Below are 7500 nucleotides of genomic sequence, written 5' to 3'. Positions count from 1 at the left end.
GGCGTTTAATATGCTTGCTTTAAGTGAAGCTGACCAAGCTAGATTACTGTTTTATTGGTACAAGAATGTTAGTAAGGGAGATTTTTCCTTGGTTGCCTTTAAAAATGTTAGGCTTCCGTTTGGATTAAGATGCAGCCCATTTTTACTTATGATATCTCTGTATTACATATTAGTTGCACAAGCATCTGACCAGTCAATGTTGTCTGAATTGAAGCATTCAATATATTCACTTATATATATGGATAATGGAGCTGTCACTTTCAATGATTCAGAGAGTTTATATTGGGCTTATAAACAGATTCCATGTATTTTTGAGCCCTACAATTTCAAGGTTCAACAGATTGTCACAAATGATAGGGATTTACAGGATGAGATTGATGTAGAGAATAAAGTAGTCACTCCTGAAATAAATAAACTGTTCGGTCTAACATGGGATAGGTACTCTGATGATATATTTACAAAGCCCATTAATCTAAATGCTGAAGCTAAGACTAAAAGGTCCATATTGCAAACTATTGCTTCCCAGTTCGATATCTTTGGATTTAATATGCCATTATTTAACAGGTGTAGATTATTTATGCATAAATTACAGTGTCAAAAGAAACTTGGATGGGATCAAATACTATCTCAAGAGTTGCAGAAGGAATGGCAAAATATTTCAAAGCAGTGTAACAGAGCAGCACCTATACGTATTTCTAGATCTGTTGGTCCTCGTAATGGTGAATATAGTATTGTAGTGTTTACAGATGCCAGTCGTGATATATATGGATGTGTCCTTTATTTGCTTCATAATGAAACTAATAAGCTTAGCTTCGTTCATGCCAAGAATAGACTAGTTAATAAGCAGCTAGATGGCAAGTCGATACCAGCTCTTGAGTTAAATGCAATAAGTTTGGGAGTAGAATGTGCTATGGAAATTTTCAATGACTTATCTGGGTCACATTGCATGAAGCCTCTACAGATTGTGAATATGACTTTATATACAGATTCCATTTGTGCTTTACATTGGCTTAATGCATCTTCATCTAAACTAGATAAAACGAATAAACACACATTTGTTCGCAACAGGATTCATAATATTCAGAGAAAGTGTGAAATGTTTCCAGTTACTTTTAAATTTGTTTCTGGTAAGGCAAATCCTGCAGATTTGGTGACAAGATGTGTGTCGTATAATCAGCTTATGAATTCAAATTATTTTTCAGGACCAAGTTTGGATGAAGCCAATATTCCAGAGCTATCAGTCACAATACCAGCATTTGAAATTGGTGAAGAGAGCAATTGTTCCCATGGTCTTTCTGTGCTTTTGTCCACTGCGGAGCCTCTCATTGATATTAACAAGTTTTCCACTTTTAGGAGACTAGTGCTAGTATATCGGAGAGTTTTGATGTGTGTCCAGAAATGGAAAGTTAGAGCAGGGTTGAAGTGTGATAATTACGATTCTAGTACTCCGTACTTTGCTCAAGCCATTAATTTATTGATATCTTTTGAGCAGAAGAAATATTTTTCTGAAGTTTTTGAATATTTCAGTCAAGTTGATGTGCCTATTAAAGACATTCCTTCTATTGTGACAAAATTTAACATATTTTTTGATGAGCAAGGTTTGCTTAGAGTAAGAAGTAAATTTAAGAAGTGGTATTTAAACAAAGATAACAAGTTTCCCATTCTACTGCCTAATGATAGTTATCTCACAAGACTTATTATAATGAATGCTCATGATAAATTACTTCATTCTGGTAGTTATGCCGTATTGACCGAATTAAGAAGAAATTATTTCATACCCAAACATTTTTCTACTGTTAAAAAAGCTTTGAAGCTATGTATTCATTGCCGGCGGTTCAATAGTCGTAGCATTAAACTTAATCAAAATTCCTATAGAGATTTCCGTTGTCATCCACCTAATGTACCTTTTGCCAATATATTTATAGATTATCTTGGTCCATTTTCAGTTAAAGTTAGTGGTGGGACACAGAAAGTATGGTTATTATGTTTGACTTGTACTCGGTCTAGAGCAATTAATATGAAGATAGTTAAAAGTTTAAATGTAAGTGAATTTTTAAGAGCTTTTCAGATGCATTGCTTGGAGTATGGGATTCCTCAGTTGTGCATTAGTGATCAGGGATCGCAGCTTGTAGCCGGAGCTAATATTATTACCTCATTTATCAGGGATCCAGAAACTCTGCGTTATTTTGAAGAAAATAATGTTGCCCCTCTTTCCTTTCAACAATATTCCAAAGGTGCTAGTCAGTTGGGATCTATGGTTGAGGTGTGCGTTAAAATGGTAAAAAGGTTAATTTTTGGAGCAATAAAGAATAACATTTTATCCTATTCGGATTTTGAATTTTTAGTATGTAATGTGATCCATCTCGCTAATAGACGTCCCATAGCTTTTAAGGAAGTTGTTAGAAATGATAGTAAAGATTCTCTTCCTGAACCAATTACCCCTGAACATTTGATCAGAGGGTATGAGCTGTCTTCTTTAAATTTGATTCCCGAATTGCAGAGCATTCCTCAAGATCCAGATTTTGATTCCAGAGACATAGAGAGGAGTTACCAGGGGTTGTGCAAGGTTAAAGAAAATCTTAATAATATTTATCATAATGAGTTTTTAGGTAATTTATTATATCAAGCTATTGACCGAAAGGACAGGTATCGTCCGGTTTCTCATGCATTGATAAAGCTAGGAGATGTAGTTCTTGTGAAGGAGGAACATACTAAAAGGAGTAATTATCCCCTAGGATTAGTTCGCGAAGTTGTAAGTAATGATTTGGGAGAGGTGACCCAAGTAACTATACTGAAAGGGAAAACTAAAAAGATTACTAAATTACATGTAAGTCAAATAATTCCTTTCCTTGAGAGTAATACTACTGATGATATAGTTTGTAATAGTGATACTAAGAATGTTCCTGGTGCTGTTAAAAAGAAAATTTCCTCGCGGCCTAAAAGAAAAGCTGCTACGATAAGTGAGGAAAGAACAAGAAAAATGTTACTCTAATTTCATATGTTCATTTACAGCGATGAAGATTTTTTACCTTTGAAAAATCTTCATCCTCTTCCGTGGACTAAACGGAAATTAAGATTTCTTGAATTTGTTTATTAGTATATGTATATATGTGTTTATTGAAGTAAGGAGGACTTTTCTCTTAAACTATTAAATTAACTAGTTAAATTACATTTATATGCTTGGTACCATCTAAGTCCTGCTTGCTTACTACAAGCTAAGTAATTAGCTAACAAGCCTGCTAATCACGCCATTTTCTCTTTACTTGGGAGGTTCATGGATATACCCAAGCCAGTCTGGCCTAGCATACCATACCGTCCATATCTTCACTGGCAGTATTTCGGCACGAAGATTTGAGCTGCTAGATTCGTGCTACAAGATTTTTATTATTGAATTTGTGTTGTGCTGCTATTTTACCGTACGATGTTTGGGTTGAGCAATTCAAGTGTTTCCGCATTGACGAAGTTATTCAACATGATCTAACTTCCCTTAATTTGGACTCTGAGCTTCCTACGGCATGAAACTTTAAACTTTGAGGGCATTCGACTCGTCTCATAGCTTGCATGGATAAAGGTGAGAACCAAGCATTGTTAGGGGTTTCGTAATGTTTTATGGTAATCATTATCCGTTGCCTTAAGCCTTCAAAGCACCAGTATTAAAATAAATTCCTTCCTCTCTGATAGATATATATATTGTGTACTATTAAACTAATTTTGATACTTGTACAATACTTTCGCTTAGGTATAATTGGTGAAGCTAGGTCGTCCTGGGTTATCATCCTGCGTTCATCTTTCTTATTTATATTATTGGTAAGACTTTATATTAGATTTAATTCGAAGGGTGAATGTTATAGTGAATACATTATGCAAAATTATATTGCTTATATTTATAGCTTCAGGACAGTGTTTGATGTCGGAAATTATTTCATTTTCCAGGATATCATTTATCCATATGTTTAATTGAAGTGGCTTAGTCCGAGGATAAATTCCCTGTTTCTTACATTGGCGAGCACTTCCAACATTATCGGTAATGGCTTATTAGGTTTATATAGATCATATATGCAATTTACGATTTATTCATATATACGTTGTTCAAATTGGATTTATATAATTTCCTTTCGTTTATTATATCTTGATATATTCCTTTTTGTTGTTTATACAGGTGAGGTTGGAAAAGCTGAAAGTAGTTTGGAAATTACCCCTAGATATAACCACCTTCAAGCAATCGGAATAGACAATTTATTGCATTTTTACTTCTCTGAAATGTTTATAATAAATTTGGTGAATTGTTTTGAAGAGTTTTCCTAACTACCATTGTAGAATGTTCAAATTTCAGCTTACCTACTGAGTAATCACCAGACATTGCCAGAGCCTTCCTGGTCGTAGCTTAGGTGGAGTGTGTTCTTGGATTTTGAACATGAACAATTTAAACCAACCCTCGATAGGTATCGTTATTTGACCACCTTCATTAGGTATCGATGGGTCGACCTCCACTAGAGGGTAACACAAATTCATAAAAGAATAATTTATAAAGCAATTCATAACCTTTTACTACTAAAATAAACTTCAAAGAATATTCTATTTTTCAAATAAGTAAATGAAATGTAAGTCTAAAATAAATATTTATTACAAATAAATCAGAAAAATAAGTATACAAAACAAAATTACCTTACAAAAATATTTACCTAAAATATAAATATGGAAATAAATTACAACTATTCTAAGCACTCATTCTATGATAACTGTGCACCATTTTCTGAGATCCAGGGGAGGGGGGCGAAGAACCAAAAGGGAACTTTTCCTGAAATGAGAAAAAAAGTGTAATTTTTTATGGCTAAAAAAATCTATCTTCTTTTCAACATTTTTTGGGGGTAGGTAAATGACATAGTTATTGGCTGAAATCTTAACTGGATATTTTATTATTATCTTAAAACAAAAATTTGTTAAAGAATCTGCACTTGGTTAATATCTATTGTTTTATAGAGGTGCATTTTTTTTTTGGGGGGGGGGCTGGGGGGGGGGGGGGAGTTATATCATGAAATTTTTCAAGACACATCCTTATATCCATTGCCGAGCATGGTATTTATGCATGAAAATATCAGAAATTTTATGTAAAAAAAGGAATGCATAGAGCTATGCCAGCTTGTGTTCGATATGCTCTCAAAATGGCTGCCAACCACACCCCCTTGGAAGGTCAAATCTGCTACCTGAAATGGAGAAAGATATGTCAATATCGGCGATTCATTTAGCTAGAATGAAGTTTATAGATTATTTTCCAATTAAAAAAAAAAAAATAAGGATCATGATATACTTATCACATACAAGATGGTACAATATGGTAAGATCTGAATGCAAAGCATGGTCAGAACAATGAAATATCTTTTGCAGCATGCATAATGAACTAATTGAACGACAGTGCCAGAGATTAGTATCTGGATCAGGAAAAATAGATTTGAAAGGTCGAAAGTTTTTCTCCAACAAATTGAGATGAAATTCAGCAGATGAAGACAAGGCAGGAGTGCAATACTAAAAACAAGGTAGAATGAAAGACTTAAATCATTTCTTTAGAACTGATTGAGCATCGAAAATATTAAAAGACATTTTCAAAACTCTTGTTGGATACAAGAGTTTTGATGTAGAAATATATCTAAGCTATGACATAACATAAGGTCCTGATTTTCTAAAGAAAAAAATCTCACGTTTAAAGATTTTAAAAGGATGCTCATAAATGACAGAGGACAAAACAGTCCCCTTTAGGCTGACTATAGAGACATATGATTAACACCCAAGGTACCTCTCTGTCAAGCTATGTCCAGGGAGGGCCAGGTGATGGCTGCTGATGATTCAGCAGGTAGAACTTTTGGCTCCCCCAAACACTTCATCCTTAGCTTACAAAAATGACGAGCTTGCAGACACTATTAGAAATGATCGTTCCTGAGGGAGTCTGAAACCCCCGTCTAACAGATTGCGTATCAGGGACGTTTCTAATAAGCTTGTATATTATGGGCGAGGAAGTGTTTCATAATGATAGATTAATATATCATATTTCAAAATTTATAGAGTGAGATACATGTGCATTATGAAATACTTCCAAATACATTAACATATTACCAGAAACAGACATTCTTACAAGGTTAAGTATATCCATATTTGAACCTCAGTCTCAGACGACATAAGAAGAAAGAGATGGCAAATGAAAGAACAGTGATAAGATACGATCATAGTATTCATAATCTCAACGGTGCGTTGAATCCGTTAACGCTTCTGAAATCTTTATGCAAGTTGTCTTCTAAGTAAGATATGTTTTACTTCGTACCCTCTTGGTGTCTCATTCGGTATTTAATTAAGAGAACCAAGAGCTAAGAGTAGTTTTTGAAACTCCAGCACCTATTGTGACTCCAATAACTGTCCATGGAGACTTTTCTTATCGTTCTTTACTATATAACATGTTTTTTTTTTTTTTTTTGAATAACTAGAGTTTAGAAATGATTCAGTCTCTCATGAACAAAAAATGTAGCAGAATAAAAAGAAAATATATATATATATATATATATATATATATATATATATATATATATATATATATATATATATATATATATATATATATATATATATATATATATATATATATATATATATATATATATATATATATATATATATATAAAATCTTGATAAGAATCTAGGTATAAAATTGTTTCGAAAATGCGTCAAATTATATGCTGGCTGTATGTATTATAACTTACTTTGGACATATCTTAAAATTATCGTGGGAAAAAATAATATCATTACCTAGTTTAAAATCTAGTAAATCATTAGCGAGAAAAATCGTAGGAAAAGTGATTAAGCTTGGAAATTAAAATAAATCAATAATTTTATATTAATCAAATTTTTTCATCCTAAGTATTGAAAATCTCTGAAAAGGTAATACTAACCCGGCTACTATCAAGACTGATTATAGCAGTATTATGTACAATATGATGAACGATGATATAATAAATAGATTATTAGCTTTTCAAGGTACTCAAAACCCAGAAAGAAAAGATCAAATCATTCTATGAATTTTCCAGAGTCTTAATCTGGTAGAATTAAACAAATCCAATGAGATACGATAGTGGATTTTTAATTTTTGTCTTCTAGAGGATCGTGCACATGATATGAAATTAGTCTTGTGAAATGGTATCTACGGTTCAAAGGATTATTGCAATATCCAAACAACTGTGCCACATAAAAAAGTGATAAGAGCTAAGTGGAAGAAACCGCAACGTTCTTAAAGTTTTTGTTAAAAGCTAATAGTTTATACATTTTACATTTCCTGAAACAATAGACAAACTGCGACATATCAAAGATTAGTGTCACATATCATAAACTTCTGCAAAGTCTAAAGAAATATACACTTGAACACATGCGTGAATACAGTATACAGTACACAATCACAATCTTTGAAGCATAAACACAAAATTTGCCTTATATTATCCTGTTCTCATTCCATTGATAAAT

The 7500-nt window shown here is 32.8% G+C and overlaps 1 long non-coding RNA gene across 1 annotated transcript; it reads left to right on the top strand.

Annotated features, from left to right (window-relative positions):
• Positions 1-2522: 2522 nt before the first annotated feature.
• On the top strand, positions 2523-4293 carry LOC137635852 (uncharacterized). The gene is made up of 4 exons (XR_011042805.1): positions 2523-3571; positions 3740-3807; positions 3934-4024; positions 4160-4293. It is a non-coding gene; the product is annotated as an uncharacterized lncRNA (long non-coding RNA).
• Positions 4294-7500: the final 3207 nt, after the last annotated feature.

This window comes from Palaemon carinicauda, unplaced genomic scaffold (genome assembly GCF_036898095.1).
Source record: "Palaemon carinicauda isolate YSFRI2023 unplaced genomic scaffold, ASM3689809v2 scaffold1844, whole genome shotgun sequence".
Classification (NCBI taxonomy): Eukaryota; Metazoa; Arthropoda; class Malacostraca; order Decapoda; family Palaemonidae; genus Palaemon; species Palaemon carinicauda.
Note: the sequence above shows the minus strand (reverse complement) of the source record. Positions and strands in the feature narration are given on the sequence as shown.